The sequence below is a fragment of the Geotrypetes seraphini genome, chromosome 2 (assembly GCF_902459505.1).
Source record: "Geotrypetes seraphini chromosome 2, aGeoSer1.1, whole genome shotgun sequence".
NCBI lineage: Eukaryota > Metazoa > Chordata > Amphibia > Gymnophiona > Dermophiidae > Geotrypetes > Geotrypetes seraphini.
The window spans coordinates 210,780,348-210,806,080 of NC_047085.1; the positions used below are offsets into that span (position 1 = coordinate 210,780,348).

Sequence of the window (25,733 nt, forward strand, 5' to 3'; positions counted from 1 at the left end):
TATTTCCGTCATATGGGGTGTCAGTTCGGATGGTACCACTATGTCTTTCTAGGGGGGTGTCATCCTTTCTTTTACATCATGCTCGCTTTTCCTTCCTTCTTCCTGGAAGGAGATAGTGGAAGCAGTACTTTTATTCACTGCATTTTTTGAAACGTATGTAGCGTTCTCCGCGAGATCGGTTTCTAACAACTGTTAGTGGTTTATATCTCCTTTTTGGGATTCTTCAAGGAACGCCTCAGGCGTATGGCGGCATCCGATGCCTACCTCACTCAATGGTCCAGGAGGACATTCTTTATACTTGCCTGCTGGCAGGGGAGCGGGTGGCGATTGAACTTCATGACCATTCCGCTGGAGCGATGGCTGCTTCTTGGGCTCGGCCCAGAGGGGTTTTGCCTTGGAGGAGATTTGTCTCACGGCTAACTGGTCTTCCGAGAGTACCTTCTCTCCGCGTCTCTGCATGGATGTGCGGGCACATGCGATAGGGGTTTTTTGATGCTTCGGTCGTTGCGAAGGCGGCGTTTGCTTCCCACCCAAATTAAGGATTGCTTTGCTACATCCCATTGGTCTCTGGATTCATCTGCTGCTTTGCTAAGGAAGGTAAAATTATGTTCTTACCTGTTAATTTTCTTTCCTTTAGAAGCAGCAGATGAATCCAGAGCCCCACCCTTTCTGGTATCTGGTTGTCAGTTTTTCGTGTACAGCTTTTAGTGATTGGGTGTTGTTCATGATTGTATTCTGTATCGTTGCTGTTCGCGAGGTGTTCTGGGAAAGAAGTTTTTTACATGCTATACCTACTGATGGTTAAATGTGCTTGGGCAAGGAGCTATACTGATGAGACAGGAGGAGTGCCAGCAAATAAGTACACCTGTTAATCAGTTTCTCTATCTCCACCTGCTGGTAGAAGTGAGCTATCCCATTGGTCTCTGGATTCATCTGCTGCTTCTAAAGGAAAGAAAATTAACAGGTAAGAACATAATTTTACCTTATCCTCCAGGAACCTATCCAAACCCTCCTTGAACCCCTGTACAGAGTTCTGGCCTATCACATCCTCCGGAAGCGCGTTCCATGTGTCTACCACCCTCTGGGTAAAAAAGAACTTCCTAGCATTTGTTCTAAACCTGTCCCCTTTCAATTTCTCCGAGTGACCCCTAGTGCTTGTGGCTCCCCACAGTTTGAAGAATCTGTCCTTATTCACTTTCTCTATGCCCTTAAGGATTTTGAAGGTTTCTATCATGTCCCCTCTAAGTCTCCTCTTCTCCAGGGAGAACAGCCCCAGCATTTTTAACCTGTCAGCGTATGAAAAATTTTCCATACCTTTTATCAGTTTAGTCGCCCTCCTCTGCACTCCCTCGAGTACCGCCATGTCCTTCTTGAGGTACGGCGACCAGTATTGAACACAGTACTCCAGGTGTGGGCGCACCATTGCGCGATACAGCGGCATGATGACTTCCTTCGTCCGGGTTGTGATACCCTTTTTGATGATGCCCAGCATTCTGTTTGCTTTCTTTGAGGCTGTCGCACATTGCGCCGATGGTTTCAGTGATGTGTCGACCATCACCCCCAGGTCCCTTTCCAGGTTACTCACCCCTAGCAGTGTTCCCCCCATTTTGTAGCTGAACATCTGGTTCTTTTTCCCTACATGCATGACCTTGCATTTCTCTACGTTAAAACTCATTTGCCACTTTTTTGCCCAGTCTTCCAGTCTCGTTAGGTCCCTTTGCAGGTCTTCACAGTCTTCCGTGTTTCTAACCCTGCTGCAGAGTTTGGTGTCATCAGCAAATTTGATAACCTCACATTTTGTCCCTGTCTCCAGATCGTTAATAAATATATTGAACAGTAGAGGTCCCAGCACCGACCCCTGCGGAACTCCGCTCGTGACCCTTTGCCAATCTGAGTATTGGCCCTTTACTGCAACCCTCTGTTTCCTGCCTGCCAACCAGTGTTTGATCCATCGGTATATATCCCCTTGCACCCCGTGGTTCCACAGCTTTTTAAGTAGCCGTTCATGAGGTACCTTGTCGAAGGCTTTTTGGAAGTCAAGGTAAATGATGTCTATGGATTCCCCCTTATCCATCTGGCTGTTTATTCCCTCAAAGAAGTACAGCAAGTTCGTGAGGCATGACCTTCCCTTGCAGAAGCCATGCTGGCTCGCCTTCAGTTGTCCATTGTTTTCTATGTGTTCGCAGATTGTGTCCTTTACCATTGCTTCCATCATCTTTCCTGGAACCGAGGTCAAGCTCAGAGGCCTGTAGTTTCCCGGGTCACCCCTTGATCCCTTCTTAAAGATGGGCGTGACATTTGCTATTTTCCAGTCCTCTGGGATCTCCCCAGTTTTTAGGGAGAGGTTACATATTTGGCGAAGTGTCTCTGCTATTTCATTTCTCAGTTCTTTTAGTACCCTTGGGTGGATGCCGTCCGGGCCTGGTGATTTGTCGCTCTTTAGTCTGTCTATCTGTCTGAGGACATCCTCTTTGCTTACCTCTAGTTGTACCAGTCTTTCGTCGTGTTCTCCGTTTATAATCACCTCGGGTTCTGGGATATTGGATGTGTCCTCTCTGGTGAAGACTGACGAGAAGAATTTGTTTAACCTTTCAGCTATCTCTTTTTCCTCCTTTATCGCTCCTTTCCTGTCTCCGTCGTCCAGTGGTCCCACTTCCTCTCTGGCTGGTTGTTTCCCTTTCACATACCTGAAGAAGGGTTTGAAGTTTCTTGCTTCTCCTGCCAGTCTTTCCTCATATTCTCTCTTTGCTTTCCTGACCTCTCGATGACATTCTTTCTGGTGTCTTTTGTGCTCTTCCCGGTTTTCCTTTGTTGGTTCCTTTTTCCATTTCTTGAAGGATGATTTCTTGTCGCTTATCGCCTTTTTAACTGCAGTTGTTATCCATGCTGGATTTCTAGTTCGATTTTTTTTGCACCCTTTCCTAAACCTTGGGACGCACAGGTCTTGTGCCTCGAGCACTGTGCCTTTAAGCAGTGCCCAGGCTTCCTTTATGGTCTTCATCTTCCCTGAGTTGTTTCTGAGCTTTTTTCCTACCATTTTCCTCATGTCCTTGTAGTTTCCTTTTCTGAAGTTGAGTGCTGTCGTTGTGGTTCTTTTCACCTTTGATGTTCCCATGTTTAATTTGTACTGGATCATGTTGTGATCGCTGTTCCCTAATGGTGCTAGTACCACCACTTCCTTTGCGGGTCCCTCTAGCCCATTGAGGATTAGGTCTAGAGTGGCATCCCCTCGCGTTGGTTCCGTGACCAGCTGCTCCATGAAACAGTCCCTTATCGCCTCTAGGAATTTAGTTTCTCTCGTGCAATTTGAGTGCCCAATGTCCCAGTCTATTCCCGGGTAGTTGAAATCCCCCATAACCACCACCCTTCCACTTTTGCACACCTGCCTCAGTTCGGCCTCCAGGTCCAGGTCGTTTGCTTCTGGCTGTCCTGGTGGTCGATAGTACAGTCCCAATTTGATGTCAGCTCCTTCCCCTCCTGTCAGCTTAACCCATAGTGACTCCAGACTGTCTGCCCTTATTGTTGATTCTGTTCTGGATTATTTTGTTCCTTTTAACTTGGTCCAACTGAATGATCTTTATTCGATCATTTTTTTTCTTTCTAATGGAACCACCCTCGCCTGGCTGTTAACAAGAGAGTTCTTCCTTCTTACTCGTCTGCTATGATGGTGTCCTACTTTGATGATGTCCGTCTCTGTCTGGTGGTATGGATGAGCAATATGCGATGTTCGGTATGCAATGCAGTGTGTTAGGAGTTTTGTCTGGTTTCTGCTGCTTCTCCCCTGCTGCTGGTGGCTACTGCTTGGATACACGACGTTGGGCCCTTCACGTTGGAATGGAGTTTGCTTTGGCGGTGGCCCATTGGCCTGGTTTCAGTGTCTGGATCAGGTGCTTCGGTGGAGGCACGCTGGTCTGGGCCGGTCAGATGCTGATGGAGAGTCTGCTACTTATCCATGGGTCCTTAACCTGGTCTGCAGCTGACAGCTGTGGCGTGTGGCCTTGTGTGAAATAATTCGGATTGGAGCTGCCTCCTGCAACGATGTTTCAATGGCCTTGCACTGAACAGAGACGGATATGGTTCTTTACTGGATTGGACTGATGCTATGATTTTTTAGTTTGGACTTTATTTTATTTTATTTCAATTTTATTTTATTTTTCTGCTAGGTTTTTGTTTATTTTGGCCTTTCTGTTTTACCTTTTTCTTTATATTTTTTTCTTCTAGAGATTTTTTTATTCTCCTATATATTTTTGTTTTGGTTTCATTTTTGCTATTTTGTTTTTTTCGTTTTATCCCTTCTTGGGGTTGTTTATGAATTTTGGTTTCTTTTTTTCTCTTGTTATACCTTTTAGCATGTAAATAAATGTTTATTCAGGTACTTTAGCTAGATTGTGATCCTTTTGGACGGATGGAGAAGTTCCAAGCACCTAATATTACTTATTGTAAGCTCCTTGTGACCCAGAGCAAGTCACTCAGTCCTCCGTAGTCCCAGGTGCGTTAGATAGATTGTGAGCCCACCAGGACAGATAGGGAAAATGCTTGAGTACCTGATTGTAAAACCGTTAAGATAACCTTGATAGGTGGTATATAAAAACCTAATAAACTTGAAACTTGCATAGAATTGTTGCATATGCAGGATGTGAATATTTAAATAAATAAATAAATAAACTGTATGATGGCATAGCAGGTGGGGAAAGAGAGGATAGCAGAGTGTATGACTACACGGTGGAGGGGTTTTAGGGAGAAAGAGAACATGAGACTGAATTATGACAGGGTGGAAGGAAGAGATAGTAAAACTGGGTGACAACAGGTGGGGGAGAGAACAAGCAAGATGATGTAAGGGTGAGAGAGCAAGAGAGGCTGGGTGGCAATAAGGCTGATGTTGGAGAGAGAGTGGAAGTCTGGGTAGGAAGGTGGACTACAGCTGTGTATTTCTACCAACGGTGTTAGTGGTGCGTTAAAGGCCTGATTTGATAGGAAAATAGTCTTAGTAAACTTATTTATTTATTACATCATTCCTTCAATTGCCTCTCAGCACTGCTAAGCAGTTTGCAACAATTTGATAGAAAAACTGGAGTAGGAAGAAATAAGGTGGCGCTAAGAGAGAAAAGAGAGGAAGAAGGAGAAGATAGAGAGAGCAAAAAAAGAGAAGTGACGAAGGAAATGGCTGGGGAAGGCAATGGGCTTTAGGGGGTCCTAGGAAGAAGAGAAGGGGGGGTGTCAGAACAGATAAACTCTGCCATGAGTTAAAGGGAACTATTAAAATTAGCTTGTGGTTGGAAAAGTCAGGGTTTGATCTTATTAAATTTGAGAGAGGCTGGTTCTAATCTAACTAAGCGAGAGGGATTTCCAGAGGTAAGGGCCGAGATAGCTGAAAGCTGAGTCACAGGAGATCTCAATACAGAGTCTGGAAGGGGGTTAGAGCAAGGAGCGCTTGCTGTGAGAAGTACAGTGTGCAAGTCAGAACATAGGGAGTTAATAAGTTGGCTACTAGATAATCAGGCGCATTAGGCATTAAATTTGAACCATGCTGTTTGGTAACCAGGGTTCAGCAATGGACAGCAGTGTGTGGGGTCAGTATTCTTAATGGAGAAGAGTAAATAGTAGGGTTCACCCAAAAAAACATTTATACAGCTAGAATTCTCATTCACATCAATCAAAAGCTGTAGACCAGGGGTGTGAAACCTTTTGGCTTCCCTGGGCCGCATTGGTCGGAAAAAAAATTTCTGGGGCCGCACAAACGCTGCAGCAAGACAGAGGAGGGAGCCGGCAAGACGGTAAACACCCGGGGGCAGCAGAGGAAAACACTGCATCACCCTCAACCGGGGGCCGCACAAAATACTTCATGGGGCCGCATGCAGCCCTCGGGCCGCGTGTTGGACACCCCTGCTGTAGACAAATGCGAAAACAGGCAATTTTAACTGGAAATATATCACAGGAGGAAAAGCCTCAGACCCCCATCAGGGAGACACTCTTCACCAACTGGAGAGGGTGAATAACTTCGTTGGCATTAAATCTTTCTGAATGGCACAAGTTATATCCCAATCGGCAGGCCAATCTTTAGCCACTAAGCACTTAACTAATTACCGCTGAATATTGGTATAACCGGTTGAGGCCTAGATGCACTAAAGATACCGACTGGATCGATGTTGGCTGATTCTCTGGCTGATTGTGGACCAGCGATCGATGCATGCAAATGATTTGCACAGTTACTGACAGGTCATGTCATTTTTTTCTGATAGCCTGGTTTTTTTTTCTTTGGGTTTTTTTTCTTTTTTGCATAGCCAAGCAATTTTAGTGCATCAATCGCTTGGCTACTTTGCATGGGGTTTTAGCTAATTTGCATGGTCCATCATTGAATATCCAGGTTGAGCATCGATGGGCAAACAGCATGCTGTCTGGCACCTGCTGAATATTGGCGCCAAAGAAAATTTGTCAAGGCCTGATTTAGATGGATTTTTCTCTCTTATTGCTATTTTAGGTCGGATGTCAGAAATCAGCTAATTGCACCAGCTTCTCAAATTGAAATTGGCAATAAATATTTACAGAATAGCTTGTATTACTATTTGTCATTTAGGTTTTACTTTTAAGGTTTTCTAACATTTTAAACATCATTGCTCCTGTACTTATAGTGATAAAAAGAACCTCACAATTTACTTAACATTCATGGATACTGAATGCTGAGGGAGAACACATCTGTGCTTAATTGAGTTTATTTTAAAAGCCGAAGCTTAGTAATTAATCACAAAAAAGTCTTGCTCTTCCCGGGAGTTAAATTTTGTTAAGAAGCAGACAAAATTTATGCCTGGGTGTTGCTGAATTGAAGTTGAGCATATAAGCAAGAGTACTTGAGCAGAAAGAGTATTATTTTTCTTCTTTTTAAAAAGTTTTACACAGTATCTGCTCGTAACAGGTTTAGTTGAAGCCAATACTTTCCACAAGCGTAGTCTAAGAAGATGGGTGTGCAAAATCTCTTCGGGTTTTTTTTTAATTTACCACATGTACAGGGCATTTCTTTTAATATATTAAAGAATCCTTACAGGAAACCTGTGAAATCTCTTTTGTATGACAATTTTGGCTAAAGAAACCCAACCATGCTAGTTATATAATTCCATTTGTATTTCATCTACGTCTGGCAGATTCTCTTTGTTGTAAACGGCTCTGAACTGTTAAGGTATAACGGGTTCTAAATAAATTATTATTATTATTATTATTCCTTGAAAGAAAATGAGCATACAGATGGAATTTGTGGAGAATGCGCTGTAAAAAGGTTCAGCTTGCCTTCATGAAACAAGCCTTGCATTCATACATGGGAATCTCATTCCTGGCCGTCCTGCCAGCTTTCACCAGTGTAGCCTGCTTATCAAAGCACTTTATCAGGAGGGGAAGGGATGTGGGTTAACCACTTCACTCAGCTGGGACGTCCCAGCTAACAGTCTGTCAGCAAACAGCTGTTTTTCAATAGAAACACCATGTACTGGGGAAACTGCTTTAGACTGTCTGACAAAAAATTTATTGCACTATGGAGTAGATCGAAGGTGATTTTTTTTTTTGTTGCTCACGTTGACCTTTAGAGGTTGACCTTTAGAGGATGCAGCTTAATTATAAAGTGAGAATTTTAATTATATATATTTTAAAATTGGTCTTCTGACATGATGCAATGTGTACATAGGGGGGGGGGGGGGCAGCATTGCGATTGTGCAAGGCCCAGAATATATTATTTATTTATTTAAAAATTTATACCATATAAATCTTATACAGTTTACACAAGAACATTCATAAATATCGAACAGTACATACAAGTTTTCTCTTAAGTTAAAAAATAAAAGGAAACATTTTTCTATATGATTCCGAATGTCTAGCGCACTAAGGCATTGGCAGGTAATTGCAATACATCATGGGGCTGAGGTGTTCTGCAGGCCTAGTAGGAAACTTGGGGCTCCTTTCACAAAGCCGCGCTAGCGGTCTTAACGCAAGCACCGGATTACCGTGCGCTAGCCGGAAATCTACTGCCTGCTCAAAAGGAGGCGGTAGCGGCTGGCGCGTGTGGCAATTTAGCGCGCGCTATTCCGCGTGTTAAGGCCCTAGCGCAGCTTTGTAAAAGAAGCCCTTGGTGTCCCTGTGTGTTGCCCTCCTTAAGTGCCGAATACCTAAGTGCCCTACTTTCAGGCTGCCCCTTAATGTGTATATTACATTACATTACATTAGGGATTTCTATTCCGCCATTACCTTGCGGTTCAAGGCAATGTATTTGTGGCTATTTATACGTAGTTTTACAAGTTTTTCTTTTTCATGAGTATGGTCCATTAGTCTGACCCTCCCCCTCAATGCAGTATCGCCCTCTGACATGATCATCCTTACCACAAAACCTCTTCCCCCCCACACACAATTTACTTAATTTGCTTCAGCCATAGGATCTGTAGGAAAGGATTTTTAAGTGCAGCGTTTCCTACTTTTCAAGCTCAAGACCTGCCTATATTAGCAATGAAAGCCCCATCCTGCTTTCTTCTAAGTTTTAAAATAAAATAAAATGAGAGATGAAGCAGGAACACATGAAAACCCCTCACAGTGGACAAGAGAAAGAACAAGTTGGTGTGGTATGGACACCGGGCTCAATTAGTTACCTTAGTTGTTCTATGTGACTAACCAGAGCTCTTCCACTAAGTCAAATCGGATGCTCAGTACCAGTGTTGTTCAAAGTACTAGGTCAAACTACTTAAGCAAAAGTAACAAATGTATATTTTAATACTAAAAAATTTAGGTTAAAAACACATATTAAAAATTACTTTAGTGAAAGTAAAATTGTTAGGATCCAGCTAGGTACTTGGGACCTGGGTTGGCCACTATTGGAAACGGGATACTGGGCTTGATGGACCTTCGGTCTGTCCCAGTATGGCAATTCTTATGTTATTATGCCTAATGTAATACTTTTTGAGTAAAAAGTAAAGTACTACAACTACAATGAATGCAACTATTGTTTTTTCTTGTTTAAATTGTTTATTAATTTTATAAAAAACACATCTTACAGTAAGATTCCCAGACAATACGAAACAGACACAAAAATTGGACTCTTTTACCGACCCCCAGGACAGACGGAGGAAACAGATGCTGAAATGATAGAGGAAATCAACCATAGATGTAAAATGGGTAATGTAACGATCATGGGAGACTTCAACTTTCCAGGGATAAACTGGAACCTTGGAACCTCAAACTGCGGCAAGGAAACAAAATTCCTGGAATTAATAGGGGACTGCTTCCTGGAACAAATGGTAGGAGAACCGACAAGAGGAACCGCAACTTTGGACTTGGTCCTGAATGGCATAACTGGAAGGACATCAGAAGTAGAAGTCACGGTCTCGCTGGGGACGAGCAATCACAGCATGATCAACTTTAAAATTGGCATCGGGAAGGGGAAACGAACCAAGACCCAAACCACAACCTTTAACTTCAGAAAAGGGAAATATGACAGCATGAGAGCCATGGTAAAAAAAACGGCTCAAGAAAAGGACAGATAAACTCAAAACGGTCGAACAAGCATGGTCCCTACTAAAAAATACCATCACTGAAGCACAGAATCTCTACATCCCGCAGATATCCAAAGGAAGGAAAAATAAGAACAAAGGAGAACCAGCTTGGCTAACTAAGGAGGTGAAGGATGCAATAAGGGAAAAGAGGAACTCGTTTAAAAAATGGAAACATGAACAAACAACAGAGGCCAGGAACAGTCACAAGGTTGACCAGAAGAAATGTCACAAGGCGGTAAGAGAGGCCAAAAAGGTCTATGAGGAAAAGATTGCGCAAGAAGCCAAAAACTTCAAGCCCTTTTTTAGATACATAAAAGGAAAAAAACCAGCACAGGAGGCAGTGGGCCCTCTCGACGACCAAGGAAGGAAAGGATACATCAAGGAAGACAAACAGATTGCAGATAGGCTAAATTCATTCTTTGCATCTGTCTTTACTAAGGAGAACACTGCAACAATACCTGAAACAGGGAGAGTATTCAAGGGAGAAATTGAGGAAAGCCTCACCACAGTGAATGTGGATTTGGACATGATATACTATCAGATCGACAAACTAAAAAGCGATAAATCCCCCAGACTGGATGGAATTCACCCGAGAGTGCTAAAGGAGCTTAAGGTAGAACATAAGAACATAAGAACTGCCATCTCCGGATCAGACCTTTGGTCCATCAAGTCCGGCGATCCGCGCACGCGGAGGCCCTGCCAGGTGTACCCTGGCGTAATTTATAGTCCATCATATCTTTATATGCCTCTCTTAAGGAGATATGCATCTAGTTTGCTCTTGAAGCCTAGGACGGTCGATTCCGCAATAATCTCCTCTGGGAGGGCATTCCAGGTGTCAACCACTCTCTGAGTGAAGCAGAACTTCCTGACATTAGTCCTGAACCTGTCCCCCCTTAGCTTCATTTCATGTCCTCTAGTCCGTGTCAAATTGGACAATGTAAATAATCTTCTCTGCTCTATTTTGTCGATTCCTTTCAGTATTTTGAAGGTCTCGATCATATCCCCACGCATTCTCCTTTTCTCAAGGGAGAACAATCCTAGTGTTATAAGTCTATCCTCGTATTCCAGTTTCTCCATACCCTTCACCAGTTTTGTTGCTCGTCTCTGCACCCTCTCCAGCAGTTTTATATCCTTCTTTAGGTAGGGAGACCAATGTTGGACGCAGTATTCCAAGTGTGGTCTGACCATTGCCCTATAAAGCGGCATTATAACTTTCTCCGATCTACTCGAGATTCCTTTCTTTATCATGCCCAACATTCTATTTGCCTTCTTTGCCGCTGCCGCGCATTGTGCCGACGGCTTCAGGGTCCTATCTATCAGTACACCCAGGTCCTTTTCTTGTTCACTCTTCCCCAGAGTTGCACCTGACATTGTATACTCGTATTCCTTATTCTTATTGCCTAAATGCATTACCTTGCATTTCTCCACATTGAACTTCATCTGCCATTTCTCCGCCCATGTTTCTAACCGACACAAGTCGCTCTGGAGTTCCTCTCTATCCTCCTGCGATCTGATTGCCCGGCATAGTTTTGTATCATCTGCAAACTTGATGATCTCACTGGTTGTTCCTTCCTCCAGGTCATTGATATAAATATTAAAAAGGATCGGCCCAAGTACCGAGCCCTGGGGTACACCACTAGTCACTTTCTCCCAGTCGGAGAACTTCCCATTTATGCCCACTCTCTGCTTTCGGTTATCTACAAAAAAACCAAATACGATCATGTCACTCCTCTCTTAAAGGAAGCCCACTGGCTTCCAATTTCTTATCGTATCACTTATAAAATTATTCTACTTACTTTCAAAATCAAACTCTTACATCAACCTACATTCCTCGATAAACTTCTTATTCCTCAAAGTTCCACTCGTACATTAAGATCATCAGACCAAAAACTTCTCTATATTCCATCCCTTAAAGATTTTTATTATACACGCAAAACAAACTTCGCTATAACAGCCCCTACCTTATGGAACTCACTCCCACAATACCTCCGCGACGAACAACAACTAGTCAAATTCAAGATCAATCTAAAGACTTTCTTATTTCGAGATGCTTTTAATCAAACCTAAAAGCATCTCCTCTCTCTTCCTTCGGTCAGCAAACTTCCATTATCTTAATGTTCCCCTCCCTTTTGTTCAATCCTCCCCCCCACTCTCTCCTTTTCATCTATACAATGTAACTTTTTCCCCTTCCGCTGTTACTGCCCTCACACTCCAGTTCGTCAAGTCTTTGTCATTTATGTTTAACTTAAGACATCTTTTTGCACATACTGCTACTTTTAATGCTTTTTTTTTTTTTTTTTAATAATTTTATTGTAAACCGGCCAGACAATTGTTTGATGGTCGGGATATTAAAAACCAATAAACTTGGAAACTTGGAAACTTCCAGCCATTTGCCTATCCACCTTTGTATATCCCCCTCTATGCCATGGCTTTGTAGTTTCCTGAGAAGTCTTTCATGTGGAACTTTGTCGAACGCTTTCTGGAAGTCCAATTATATTATGTCCACCGGCTTCCCACTATCAATTTGCTCGTTCACAGTCTCAAAAAATTGGAGTAAATTCGTCAAACATGATTTCCCTTTCCTGAATCCATGTTGACTGGGTTTCATCAAGTCGTGTGCGTCCAAGTGCCAGACTATGCTATCCTTGATCAGTGCTTCAACCATCTTGCCGGAGAAATCGGAGAACTGTTACAATCCCTAGTTAACTTGTCAATTAGAACCGGACAAATACCAGACGACTGGAGGATAGCAAATGTCATCCCAATCTTCAAAAAGGGGTCAAGGGGAGAACCAGGAAACTACAGACCTGTGAGTCTTACGTCAGTTCCAGGGAAGATGGTTGAAGCACTAATTAAGGATAGCATAGTGCAGCACCTGGATAATCATGACCTGATGAGAGCTAGTCAACACGGTTTCAGGAAGGGGAAGTCATGTTTGACAAATTTGCTTCAATTTTTTGAGAAGGTGAACCGACAAATTGATAGCGGAGAACCGGTGGATATCGTATACTTGGACTTCCAGAAAGCATCCGACAAGGTACCACACGCAAGGCTCATGAGGAAACTACAAAGCCATGGAATAGAAGAGGATATACTAAGATGGATAGGCAAATGACTGGAGAACAGATTGCAAAGGGTGGGCATAAATGGGAAGTTCTCGGACTGGGAGAAGGTGATGAGCGGCGTGCCTCAGGGCTCGGTTCTTGGGCCCATTTTATTCAATATCTTCATAAATGACCTAGAAGAGGAAACAACAAGTAACATAATCAAGTTTGCAGATGACACAAAACTATGTCGGGCAGTTGGGTCGAAAATGGACAGAGATGCACTTCAAAGAGATTTGAACCAACTGGAGAAATGGGCGGAAAAGTGGCAGATGAAATTTAATATAGAAAAATGCAAAGTGGGCAGGCAAAACAAAGAACAAGAATATAAAATGTTAGGTGTAACATTGGGCAAGAGCGACCAAGAAAGGGACCTGGGTGTACTGATAGACAGGACCCTAAAGCTGTCGGCTCAATGTGCAGCGGCGGCAAAGAAAGCAAACAGGATGTTGGGCATGATAAAGAAGGGCATAATGAGTAGATCGGCGGAAGTCATAATGCCGCTTTATAGAGCAATGGTCAGACCACACTTGGAATACTGTGTCCAACACTGGCCTCCCTACCTAAAGAAGGATATAACCCTGCTGGAGAGGGTGCAGAGACGAGCCACGAAACTAATAAAAGATATGGAGAATTTGAGCTACAAAGAACGCCTCGAAAAACTGGGATTGTTCACCCTCCAGAAGAGAAGGCTGCGAGGGGATATAATAGAGACTTTTAAAATACTAAAATGTTTTGACAAAATAGAGCAAGAAACTTCGTTATTCACATTGTCAAAAGTGACTCGAACAAGAGGTCATGGACTAAAACTGAGGGGCGGCAGACTCAGGACTAATGTCAGGAAGTTCTGTTTCACACAACGAGTGGTGGATGTTTGGAATGCTCTCCCGGAGGAGGTGGTGACAGAGACTACCATTCTGGGATTCAAGGGCAAGTTGGATGCACACCTTCTTGCAAATCATGTTGAGGGATACGGGTGATCAAGGTGTCCATTTGTGAACACCTGGCTTGGCCTCCGCGTGTGCGGGTCGCCGGACAGGATGGACCTTGGGTCTGATCCGGTGAAGGCATTTCTTATGTTATGTTCTAACATTCTTGAAAAACACTTATGCACTATACATGAATACAAAATAAACAATCCCTTCTCTTCCCCTCCCCCCTCTCTGGATTTGCATGTAGAATATGAAATCTTTAATATGGAAGGTACACAGTATCAGTGGCGTACCTAGGGTATGTGGCACCCGGGGCCCATCATTTTTTGACACCCCCCCCCCCCTCATGTAAAATTTTTTTTTTTTTTTTTTTTTGCAATAACCATGAAATGGAATAAATGGTCAGAATAGAAACAGGCAGTGAAAATTTTCTTTTTTTTTTTTTTTTTTTTTTTCCAAAGTATTTTTATTGAGAATGGCAAAAGGTCCAGACAAGCAACCATGGTCTGTACAGAAACTTATACATTATCAAAAAGAACACAGAATGAGAGTAACAGCAACAACAAGCATGAACAAGCCTCTCCCAAGAGAAAATTGCCAATGAGAGGCATAGCAATACACAACAAAAGGCCAAAACTTGGGGCAAGCAAACAAATCCCACCCCAGAACCCACAAGAATAATAAGCCGGACTAGACCCTCAGCCATATTTTATAATGAAAAAAACCCCCACAAGCAACAACACCCAGACCACTCACCAGACACACCAATCCGCACAACAAGCACCCAAGAAACACCCAGCCACCACCCAGACAAAACTACCAGACACACCTACCCCACCAAGCCCAGACCCAACCCCCCCTCCCCAGAGAGTGCAAGCGCAAAGTGGACCGTGAAAAGGGCAGCTGCAGAAGTGGAAAGCCCCAGATAAGTAGGCACAGCTAAAGCTAAAGAAAGCCCACAGATAGAAGAAATCAGGATAACAGAAGTTCCAACAAATGCTCCCACAGAAAATTTTCTTTTATTGAACCTCATTTATGTAACCATTATTCCAAACATAACATAACATAAATTATGTCTGAATTGTCATGACATCAGAAGTACATATGGAGTAGTTGCAGGTGATGCTTGGGACAGTTCTGATTATGTTAGTTTGGTTTTATGTGTTTTTTTAATAGAAGGGTTTTTATTTCTTTTTTTAAGGTTTTGTAGTTTGTGGTCGAGGTCAATAGGTTGTAGAGTTGGGGGTCAAGTGTTGCAGCTCGAATGGCTAGGAGGTTGTCGAACAGTTTTTTTCTTTTGACGTTTTTGGTTGGAGGGTGTGTGAATGGTGCGTGAGTTCTCCTATGTCTGTTTGAAGTGGATTGAATTATTTAGCTGAAGAAATTAGTTACCCCCCCCCATTCCACACACATTAATTCTCTTCCATTTTTGTTCCCATTATAAAAAAACACTGATAAGTTCCCAGGAAAAAAATACATTAAAATAAGAAGTGAAAACAAAGGCCCCTACAGATGAGAACATAACATAAGAATAGCCTAACTGGGTCACACCAATGGTCCATCATGCCCAGTAGCCCATTCTCATGGTAGCCAATAGTGCTGCCCGATTCAGAGAAAAATATTTCATTCGATCCGATTCACCCTGTTGAATCGATTTTTCGATTAGATTCACTGTTAATGACACCGCTTTTTAAGTTTAAACAAAGTATAACAATAAATTTCACAACAACAATAAATTTCACAAAGTACTTAAAAAAAAAAAAATCACATTTTTCCATTAAAGCAGTTCTGGAGACATTTGCTTGAACAGTCTTTTTTCCCAGTCCATAAGCAAGCAATATGAAAAAGATTTCCTTAATTATCTACTCAAACATTTTTGCTATTTACTTTCATTGTACCTATACTATTATTCAGTAGAAAAAATGGACTTAACTGTGCAGGAAATGAATCTCCTCATACACCCACCATATAGTGCAAAAATGTGCAAAGGTCTGTTTTTTTCTTTCGATCACTACATAGCCTAATGCCACACAAGCAGCGCTGTTACAAACATATTCTGAAGGTCAATGCTAAGGTTGACAAAGTTTCCTTCCTTGGACCAGAAGGAGATACTGACAAACCACTGGAAGAGATTCTAAAACAACTACCCAGAAATAACACCCAAAGACCCACTCAGTGTGTGAACCAGTTGAGTGGAGTGGACTAACTGGGGGTGGAAATGGGCCCAGAGTTTGCTCAGCAGAATTTCCCAGACTACCTCTTCCTCTCAACACACTGACATGCTACCACCACCACCAACACTAGGAACACCTCACCGAGTATGCCAGCAATGCTTATAAACTTTATAAAACACATTATTATATTTTCTTATAAAGCATATATTTTAACTGAACTCAGCCTTGCCATTCACAAAAATAGAAAAGTTCCCATTTCAAGCTGTCTCATGTACACTTTTCAAATCTAACATATTGTAATCACAAAACAGAAAATAAAATTATTTTTTCTACCTTTTGTTCTCTGATCAATATTCAAATCTTGTTGGTCCCAGGCTCTTGTTGTCTTGCTTGCCAGGGTCTCCTTTCTCCGTGCTAACCATCCGTCTGCCATCTCTGTTCTCCCCTTCCGTTTCCCTTCCCTCTCCCGGAGATCTGGCATCTTTCCTTTTTTTTGTCTCCATCCACAGATTCACCTTTTCTCAACTCCCCACCACCCCAGGATCCACCATCTCTCCCTTTCTGTTCCCAACTATCCTCCTATCCAGTATCTCTATCCCCCCTCCACACCATCCCCTGTTTCCAAGTTCTCTCCCTTTCTGTTCCTTCCCTCCCTAAATCCCATTATGCACCATCTCTCTCCCACTCCTCTGTTTTTAGACCCATTATTTCTAACCCCCAAAGTCTGGCATATGCATGTATCTTTGAACCCCCCCTTCCCTCTCTCCCTCTGTGTACTTTTACACCAGGACCCCCCTCCCCCGAAGGTCTGTCCCCCCTCCGAAGGGCTACACCCCACCCCTGAAGACCTGCACCCCCCGAAGGACTTTACCTCCCACCCGAAGGTCTGTCCCCCTCTGAAGGCCTAAACCCCACCCCTGAAGGACTGCACCCCCCCCCCCGAAGGCCTGCACTCCCTTGAAGGTCTGCACCCCCCCGAAGGCCTGTCCCCCCCTTGAAGGCCTGTCCCACCCCCTTGTAGGCCTGTCCCCCCTTTAAGGCCTGCCTGCCTGCCTTCCCCCCCCTTGAAGGCCTGCCTCCCCCTTGAAGGCCTGCACCCCCCTTGAAGGCCTGCACCCCCCCTTGAAGGCCTGTCCCCCCCCTTGTAGGCCTGTCCCCCCCCTTGTAGGCCTGTCCCCCCCCCCTTGTAGGCCTGTCCCCCCCCTTGAAGGCCTGCCTGCCTTTCCCCCCTTGAAGGTCTGCACCCCCCCGAAGGCCTGTCCCCCCCTTGAAGGCCTGTCCCACCCCCTTGTAGGCCTGTCCCCCCTTTAAGGCCTGCCTGCCTGCCTTTCCCCCCCTTGAAGGCCTGTCTCCCCCTTGAAGGCCTGCACCCCCCTTGAAGGCCTGCACCCCCCCTTGAAGGCCTGCACCCCCCCTTGAAGGCCTGTCCCCCCCCTTGTAGGCCTGTCCCCCCCCTTGTAGGCCTGTCCCCCCCCCCTTGTAGGCCTGTCCCCCCCTTGAAGGCCTGCCTGCCTTTCCCCCCTTGAAGGCCTGCACCCCCTTGAAGGTCTGCACCCCCCCAAAGGCCTACACCCCCCCCCCGAAGGTCTGCACCCCCCTGAAGGCCTGCCTGCCCCCCTTGAAGGCCTGCACCCCTTGAATGTCTGCACCCCCCCCCCCCGAAGGCCTGTCCCCCCTTGAAGGCCTGCCTGCCTGCCTGTCACCCCCCTCCCCCTTGAAAGCCTGCTTGCCTGCCCGCCCGCCCCACCCTGAAGGCCTGATGCCCCGACCCATCCCGAAGGACCGCTCGCCCCCCTGGCCTCCCCGCACCACCTATGAACAGCCGCAGCAGGATCGCGAAGTCAGCGTCGGGTACCAGCCCTAAGGGGGTGTTCCCGGCCTTGCCGTTCAGTCCCCCGCCACCCCCGAAGGACCGCTCGCCCCCCTGGCCTCCCCGCACCACCTATGAACAGCCGCAGCAGGATCGCGAAGTCAGCGTCGGCGATCCCTGCTGCTTCCTGCGCCACGGTCCCGCCCCTCCTCTGACGTCAGAGGAGGGGCGGGATCGCGTCGTAGGAAGCAGCGCAGGGATGCTGACGCTGACTTCGCGATCCTGCTGCGGCTGTTCATAGGTGGTGCGGGGAGGCCAGGGGGGCGAGCGGTCCTTCGGGGGTGGCGGGGGACTGAACGGCAAGGCCGGGAACACCCCCTTAGGGCTGGTACCCGGGGCGGCCCGCCCCCCCCCCCCCCCCCCCTAGGTACGCCACTGCACAGTATTATTAAAGTTGTTTAACATAAGAATCTAATGGACCCCAGATTCCTATAAATCTTTGTGATTCATTTATTTTTTTTCTGCAAGCATTTTCTCATATCTATAGTACAGACATAGGTCTCCCACCAAAACGGCATATTTAACCTATCCCATTGTTTCTAGTTCTTTGTAATCATTTGCAAAACCACACCTGTCATAATGAGAAGTAGTTTATCTTTGGAACTATTTAGTGGACTTTTTTTCATAATTGCAACTGTTGTTAATGGTTTTATCCCAACAACTTTATTGTTTTACAGTTCAGTCCACATTGCTTTTAGTAAAACTAAATTTCTAAATTGACTGTCACTCATGCGAGTGTGCTTGTGAGTCATTAATCCAGCACAGCTAAAAGGGTGCTCAACAATTTGCACAAGCAGGAAGTGGATTGTTCAGTCTGATGAAGAGTTCCTTCAAATTAGGCCAGGTCTTCTGACTGGATGCACAGGTTATGATCAATTTGACTTCCATATAGGAAAGAGAACTTTATCATCATTATTTTCATTATCATCTGCATTAGAAGTAGTGCTAATTCATTATTTGCATCTTTATCTTCATTGTCGTGTTGCCCAATTCCAAAGAAGGCTTTTACTAAGTTGGAATCGTTTGTTATTATATCATTTTTTCATCTGGCTACTTTTACTCATGACAGAGAAAGGAATGGGGAAGAGGCAGGAGGAGTGGATAGTATGCACTGAGTATGAGAGAGGTGAGACAGGCTACTCAGGGGTAGGAGAGAGAGAAAGTCGGTTAGAGTGAAATAGGCAAGAAGAGATTTGAGAGAGAGACAGACTAAAATGGCAGTATAAGTAAGGTGACCATACGTTCCATTTTGAACGGGACAGTCCCGTTTTCGGATCCCCTGTCCCGTTGTCCCCATACACAGCTTCGGGACGCCCAAAATGTCCCGTTTTCAGAGGCAGTGTCCGTAAGCTGTGCGCAGGGACAACGGGACAGGCGATCACTTCCTGTACCTCCCCTGCCGCACCAAAAAAAAGCCTCCCTCCAGGCCCGATTTAGGTCCACCGTCGCTGCTCCTCTGCTGCAAACTACTCAAACCCGGAAGCCTTCTTTCCGACGTCAATTCTGACGTCGGAGAGGACGTTCCGGGCCAGCCAATCGCTGCCTGGCTGGCCCGGAACATCCTCTCCGACGTCAGAATTGACGTCGGAAAGAAGGCTTCCGGGTTCGAGTAGTTTGCAGCAGAGGAGCAACGGCGGTGGACCTAAATCGGGCCTGGAGGGAGGCTTTTGTTTTCCGCGGTAGGGGGGGGAGGAGGTAGGCAGGCAGGCTCTGGGGGAGGCAGGTAGGCTGGCTGGCTCTGGGGGAGGTAAGCAGGCAAACTGGCTGACTTTGGGGGAGACAGGCAGGCTGGCTCTGGGGGAGGCAGGAAGGCAGACTGGCTTTGGGGAAGGCTGGCTTTGGGGAGGTAGGCCGGCAGGCTTTTTGGGAGGGGGTGGGACAAAGGCTGGAAGCAGTGAGGGGACATAGGAAGGAGGGATGAAGGAAGGAGAGAAAACGGCAGAGAAGGGGGGGGGGTTGTAAGTAGAAGAAAGACTAGAGAGATAAAGGCCTGGACCAAAGGGGAAAGACAGGAGGCAGAAGCAGGACTTTGGGAGGTGCAGACAAAGGGGGAGAGCCCCTGAGGAAGAGCAGAGAGAGGCAAGATCATAACAGAGGAGGGAGAGAGAGAAAGGGAGACCTGGAACAAAGGTACAAAGGAGAACTGACACTGGATCTGGGGGGCACTAAGGACATAAGAAGGAGGCGCTGGGGACACTAAGGACATAGGAAGGTTCTGGGGGCACTAAGGACATAGGAAGGAAGGAGGGAGGGAATAGAAAGGGACAATTGTTGGGCCTGAGTGCAGAAAGAAATGAAAGATAGGATGCACAGTTAGAGGGAAACGCAACCAGAGACTCATGAAATCACCAGACAGCAAAGGTAGGAAAAATGATTTTATTTTCAATTTAGTGATAAAAATGTGTCAGTTTTGAGAATTTATATCTACTGTCTATATTTTGCAATATATTTGTCTATTTTTCTATAGTTACTGAGATGACATAGTTGAAAACCCCCCAAATATAAATAATTAACATTTTCTCTGCGTATAGGGTGCTTTGTGGTTTTTTAAAATTTTATGGTTACCATTATGAAATAATACGATATTGTGTGTACATGAAAAATGAATGGAAGAAATTGGGGCGGGGCTAGGGTGGGGCTGGGGGTGGGACTGAATATTAATAGATGTCCCATTTTGATGAAAAAAATAAATGGTCACATTAAGTATAAGTGATAGGCAAGCTTGATATGTGAGATAGGAGAGAGGTTGGAAAGGGGCTAGTACAGAGAGGCTGAAAGGGTGAGGGGTTGGGAAGAGAGGCTTTGAAAGAGAAAGGCAGATTAAGAAAAAGAAGCTAGAAGGGGAATGATTTAAGGGAGAAAGGTTGGAAGGAATAGAGATTGGTTGGAGATGAGAAAGAGAGAGAAATGAGGTTGTGTCACCATGAGACCAGGCCGAACGGATTACCCATTGCATATCCACACTCCCAAGTACTCAGATACTCTCTGGTCTTCTCCATGATGCTTCTGGTTTACTAATTATTGAATTAATTTAGGTTACATGTGGATTTTAGTTAAGTGTCGCTAGGCGGCCTCAATTACAGAGCCAAAAAGGGTGCTATTTATAGAATCTGGCTTCTAGTTTCTGTTTGCATTAGCTGAGGTCTATGTTGTGGAAGCTATTTTGCTTGGAGACAAAATAGGGTCTTTAATTATTTAAATTACTATATATATTCTGGCTTGAATACTATTTAGGTCAGGGGTGTCCAACCTTTTGGCTTCCCTCGGCCGCATTGGCCAAAAAAAATGTTTCTGGGACCGCACAAACGTGCAAATGCTGCAGCAAGACAGAGGAGGGAGCCGGCAAGACGTAAACACCCAGTGGCAGCAGAGGAAAACACTGCATCGCCCTTGACCGGAGCCGCACAAAATATTTCACTGGGCCGCAGGTTGGACACCCCTGATTTAGGTGATTCTGAAGAATTTCCAGGCTCTGTTAGGTATGATGAAGATACAGTATTTGAATCAAACTATTGGCATGCCAAAGCTTATTCTATGAGAAAAGTACTGCAGTGTTTGTTTTCAAGCACAAGTACAGGTCAGCTTATAGCGTTAATAGGTTTACATATTTAAAACAATAGTGAATACATAAAATTTTATTTAAAAAAAAGACAAATAAACACAGTACAAATAAATACACGTCATGGACTAAACAGGAACATAAGGAAAGGGTAAGAACTACAATATTTTGGATAGTAAAGAAGGGAAGGAAAGAACGAAGGGGCAGGTAGACATAAGGCCGGAATTGGAGCTGGTAAAAAGTAAGAGTAGCATCCTTAAAAGGACGATCATAAGTCAAAGGTGTCTTTGAATAGGAATGTTTTCAAATTTGATTTGAAGATGGTAAGTGATGTACTTTCTCTTAGGTAATTTGGAGCTGAATTCCACAGCGTAGTGGCGGTCACAGAAAAAATGTTGATTCACATAGGGCTCCTTTTACTAAGGTGCGCTAGTGTTTTTTGCGTGCGCTGCATTGCCGCGTGCGCTAACCCCACGCTATGCGCCAAGAACTAACACCAGCTCAATGCTGGCATTAGCATCTAGTGTGCGCGGCACCTTAGTAAAAGGGCCCATAGTGTTGATGTGTTTTAAAGATGGGACTGAAAGCAGATTTTGATTAATGGAACGGAGGCGGAATTAAGAGTCTATTAATGAAGTCCGGCTGACCTGAGGCTCTAACTTTGTAAGTCAGTAACATAATTTTATACGTAATGCAATGCTCTACTGGAAGCCAGTGGACGTTAATCAATAAGGGGGTAGCATGATCAAATTTTCTCTTATTATTTATCATTTTAATGGAAACATTCTGGATAATTTACAGGCGTCTAATTTCTTTTTTGGTGATTCCTTTGTATAAAGCATTACAATAATCAATACAAGAAATTACTAACAAGTGAATGAGAATGTTAAGTGCAGTGGGGTCTAGCAATTTAGCGAGTGAACGTATCATCCTCATACGATAAAAGCATTTCTGAACAACTGATCCTATCTGTTCATGATATGTTAATTTTCCATTGAAGATTATTCCCAATAGTTTGATAGATTGCACTGTTTGTGCGTTAATGGTTTAGGTGTAGAATGGTGAACAAAAGTAAGTAGAGAATGATCCGACCAAGGGACAGCTACATTTGATGTTAATGAAAATTCAGAACTTATGCGAGTTGGACTAAGGATCATGTCTAGGATCTGTCCTGCTTTGTGTGTAGGGTTAAATATTATTGGAGATAGATTTTAAGTCAGTAAAGAGAGTTTTGCCATGGTCCTCCAAGTGAATGTTATAGTCTCCGAGGATAATCAGATTGGCGGTTGATGTGCAAAACTCAAAGATAGTAGATTGAACTTGTGTTAAGTTGTCGCGACTAATAGGGGAGGAAGATAAAGGAGTAAGCAATCGAAAGTAGGGTTTGCTTTAAACTTGAATTGGATGAACTTCAAAGGGCTTTTACGAATAGAAAATTCATGCTTGGAGGCTGATTCTGATTAATGCACAATTGCTACTCCGCCACCTCTTTTACCTGCACGATGGTTGAAATGATATGTAAAACCGGGAGGGCAAGAAAAAGCCAAATATGCTTCTTCTGCATCTGATAACCAAGTTTTGGTAATGCAAAGGAGATCTAAATTGTTTTGGATAATGACGTCATAAAGTAAGTGGTATTTAGACTTTAGTGATCTAGAGTTGGTTAAGCCTATGATGGTTTTACTAGCATGAGAAGACTTAAGAGTAGCTTGAGTTTCGACTTGAATTAAGTTAGAGGATGCCGTTGAATGACAAGGAGAGTGCTTATGTTGGGAAGTTGGTCGATGCCCCCAGATTACTGGGATCTCTGAGAAGGAAGTGGCCATAATGACGTTGGGGGCGGAAGAAAATAAAGATAAAGAGTTGGTTGATAAATTGGGTGAAGAGGGCGGGAACAAGAGAAAAAGAGAGGCAAGAATCAGAGAGAGACGAAAACCTGAAAGGGAAAAAATATTAAGGGAGGGCGCACACTAAAGGAGCGCATGTGTGCCGCAAGCAGGGTGAGTTTAAATGGTATGTACTGGCACTGAAAGTGGGCGGGGTCTGCAGCGGCGGCAATTAAAATAACAGCTGAGAGAACTCTGTAAAAAAGAAGGTACAAACAGAGGTTAAACAACTCAAAATAGAACAGCAATTAAATTTTTTGATTTTCCAAATATGAATGTTTCCAGAGGATTTCTGAAAAAAATTTTGATATTTAATAAATTTACTTAGCTCTGCATCGGCACTTCTTCCAACGAGATATCCTTTTCAAATAACCTTCATCAGAGATGAGGTGAATTCAAACTAGAGCACGTGTCTAGTGCCGATGCAGAACTAAGTAAATTTATTAAATATCAAAATTTTGTTCAGAAATCCTTTGGAAACATTCATATTTGGAAAATCAAAGAAAAATTTTAAAAATAAGTTGAAATAAAGAAGAATAAGCATGTTTGAAAAATGACATTGATATGACACAGCATAAGGATCAATGAAGAGTCCAGCCAGCGGGCTACTCTGTTGTATTTGGAAGATCCTGCTGCAGTCAACTATACTTTAGTATGTTCAAGTTGTTTCATGGTTATTTGTAAGATTGATAAGGTAAAGAACTAAACGAAAAAGGATGATCTATTACACCGATTGGGCAGCAGCATTTAAGGAACACAATGGCAGTCAAAGCTACCAATGGGATATTTTCAAAAAGCAGGTAGAGCACTGTTTTACCCACAGAAATGGCTTTGGAAATTGCCTTCTACTGTATCTGTTCAGAAAATATTTGATAAAGTCTCTTATGAACATTGGAGTAAATTCTACCTTATTGCATTGGAGAAGGTCCCAGGAAGAAAGGAGCTCACTCAGCCCAGCAACCTCACACTGTTGCAGAAAAGGCATTAGGCTGATAAACATCAGTTATTTTTCAATAACTTGTTTCATTACCTCCCTCTATCTCCCCCTAATGAAAGTATTGCTTCTCAGCAGCCAGAAAAACATCTCCCTTAGTCAGGCTGAAGTCTCAGATAGTATGAAGTATATTCTATAAACTTAATGGAAACAAATTTAAAACTTCTGTAAGAAAAGTTTTGGTGTTTGATGATTAAAAGCGAACAAAATCTGCAACTCTGAAATACTTCATTCAAAGAAAGATTATGGGGGGTGGGACGGGGGGGACTCCAAAATACAATGTTATTGTTTTAAACTGGGAAACATAGTTGAGGATTGAAGAATCATTCCTTTTAATCAGGGTGGATTTGATTTAAATCAGTTCAATTTAAATCACAATTAAATCGCTAGTCCAAAAGACTTGATTTAAATTACGGTTTTCAATAGAAAGACTCATCCTTTACATTGATTATAGATTTCTCTAAACAAACATGTCAGTGCTGTTATTTTATTATTGATACAATTTCTGCTTATTTAGCATTATGCATTGTAGTCACTAATACAATGCATAATGTAGTACTGCTCAAAAAAGGAATATTTGCTTGTTTCATCTCTTTATTTCTTTACAACTGTATCAAAATGATGGTAACATGCAGTAATAACAAATATATTTTTGCTAAAATATGGTGATTCCTCAAGGCAGTCTTTAAGAAATATGACAAAATCAAAACATTTACCAACCTGAAAATACTGCCTGTTCAAACATGTTCCTTTTGTCATCTTCATCAAAGCACTTCTCAGGATGTTTCAATTGGGCCACATGGCCTTGAGTTTCTTTGTTGCAGTGTTTGCATTTTGCACATGTGCCTGCCTTATCCATAGGTAGAGGAACTTCATTAAAATATTCCCAAACTGGGTGGCATTTATGACCTGCTACCATTATAGATTTTTTTCCTCCAGGGAAAGAATAATATGATAAACCTTAGGCTATATACTCAAAGATCCCAAGACTTGTGGAGTATTCTGATCAAAAGGTTTCACTTTCATTTTTACTGCTTGCCCTTCCTTCTTCACACTTAGGGCTCCTTTTACGAAGGTGCGCTAGCGGTTTTATCGCACACTAAAATGCCCCGCGCGCTAGCTGCTACCGCCTCTTTTTAAGCAGGCGGTAGTTTGTGCACTAATCTTAGCACTTAATTTAAGGTGGTATTATATACTGCTAAATCTCCCAAATAATTCAAAGTGGTTTACAAAACAATTAAATTGACTTAAGTAATGGTCAAAAATCAGGTTTTTGAATTTTCCTCTCTGTCCCAACGGGCTCACAATCTAACTATGGTACCTATGAAAGAAATAATTACTTACATTTACCTATATAAAGAGAAGGAAAAGGTAATATAATAAATTCAATGCTATAGGCACAACAGAAGGGAAAACTTCAATATCAAAGAACCCCGAAGAAAAATCCTAAAAATAAAAGCAGAAAAAAATAGCAAAATTAAACAAGCCTAACAGAAATAAAGCAAAATGAAAAGTAAAAATAAAATAAAAATAATCCCCAGTCATTCTTACTACCCTCAGCCTCAGTCAGCTTTTAATTCCATGTACCCAATCAAGCCAGTGAAATTATAAATGGATTAATGGAATTCATTTACCAAAAGATTTAAAAACATAACACGAATATACAGCCTCATGCTACATAGTTTAAAACGTA

General features: G+C 43.4%; 1 protein-coding gene across 2 annotated transcripts in view; it reads left to right on the forward strand.

The window, feature by feature from the left end:
• GMDS (GDP-mannose 4,6-dehydratase) overlaps positions 1 to 25,733 on the forward strand; it is a 1,326,053-nt gene that overhangs the window by 369,982 nt on the left and 930,338 nt on the right. The window lies entirely within an intron of this gene.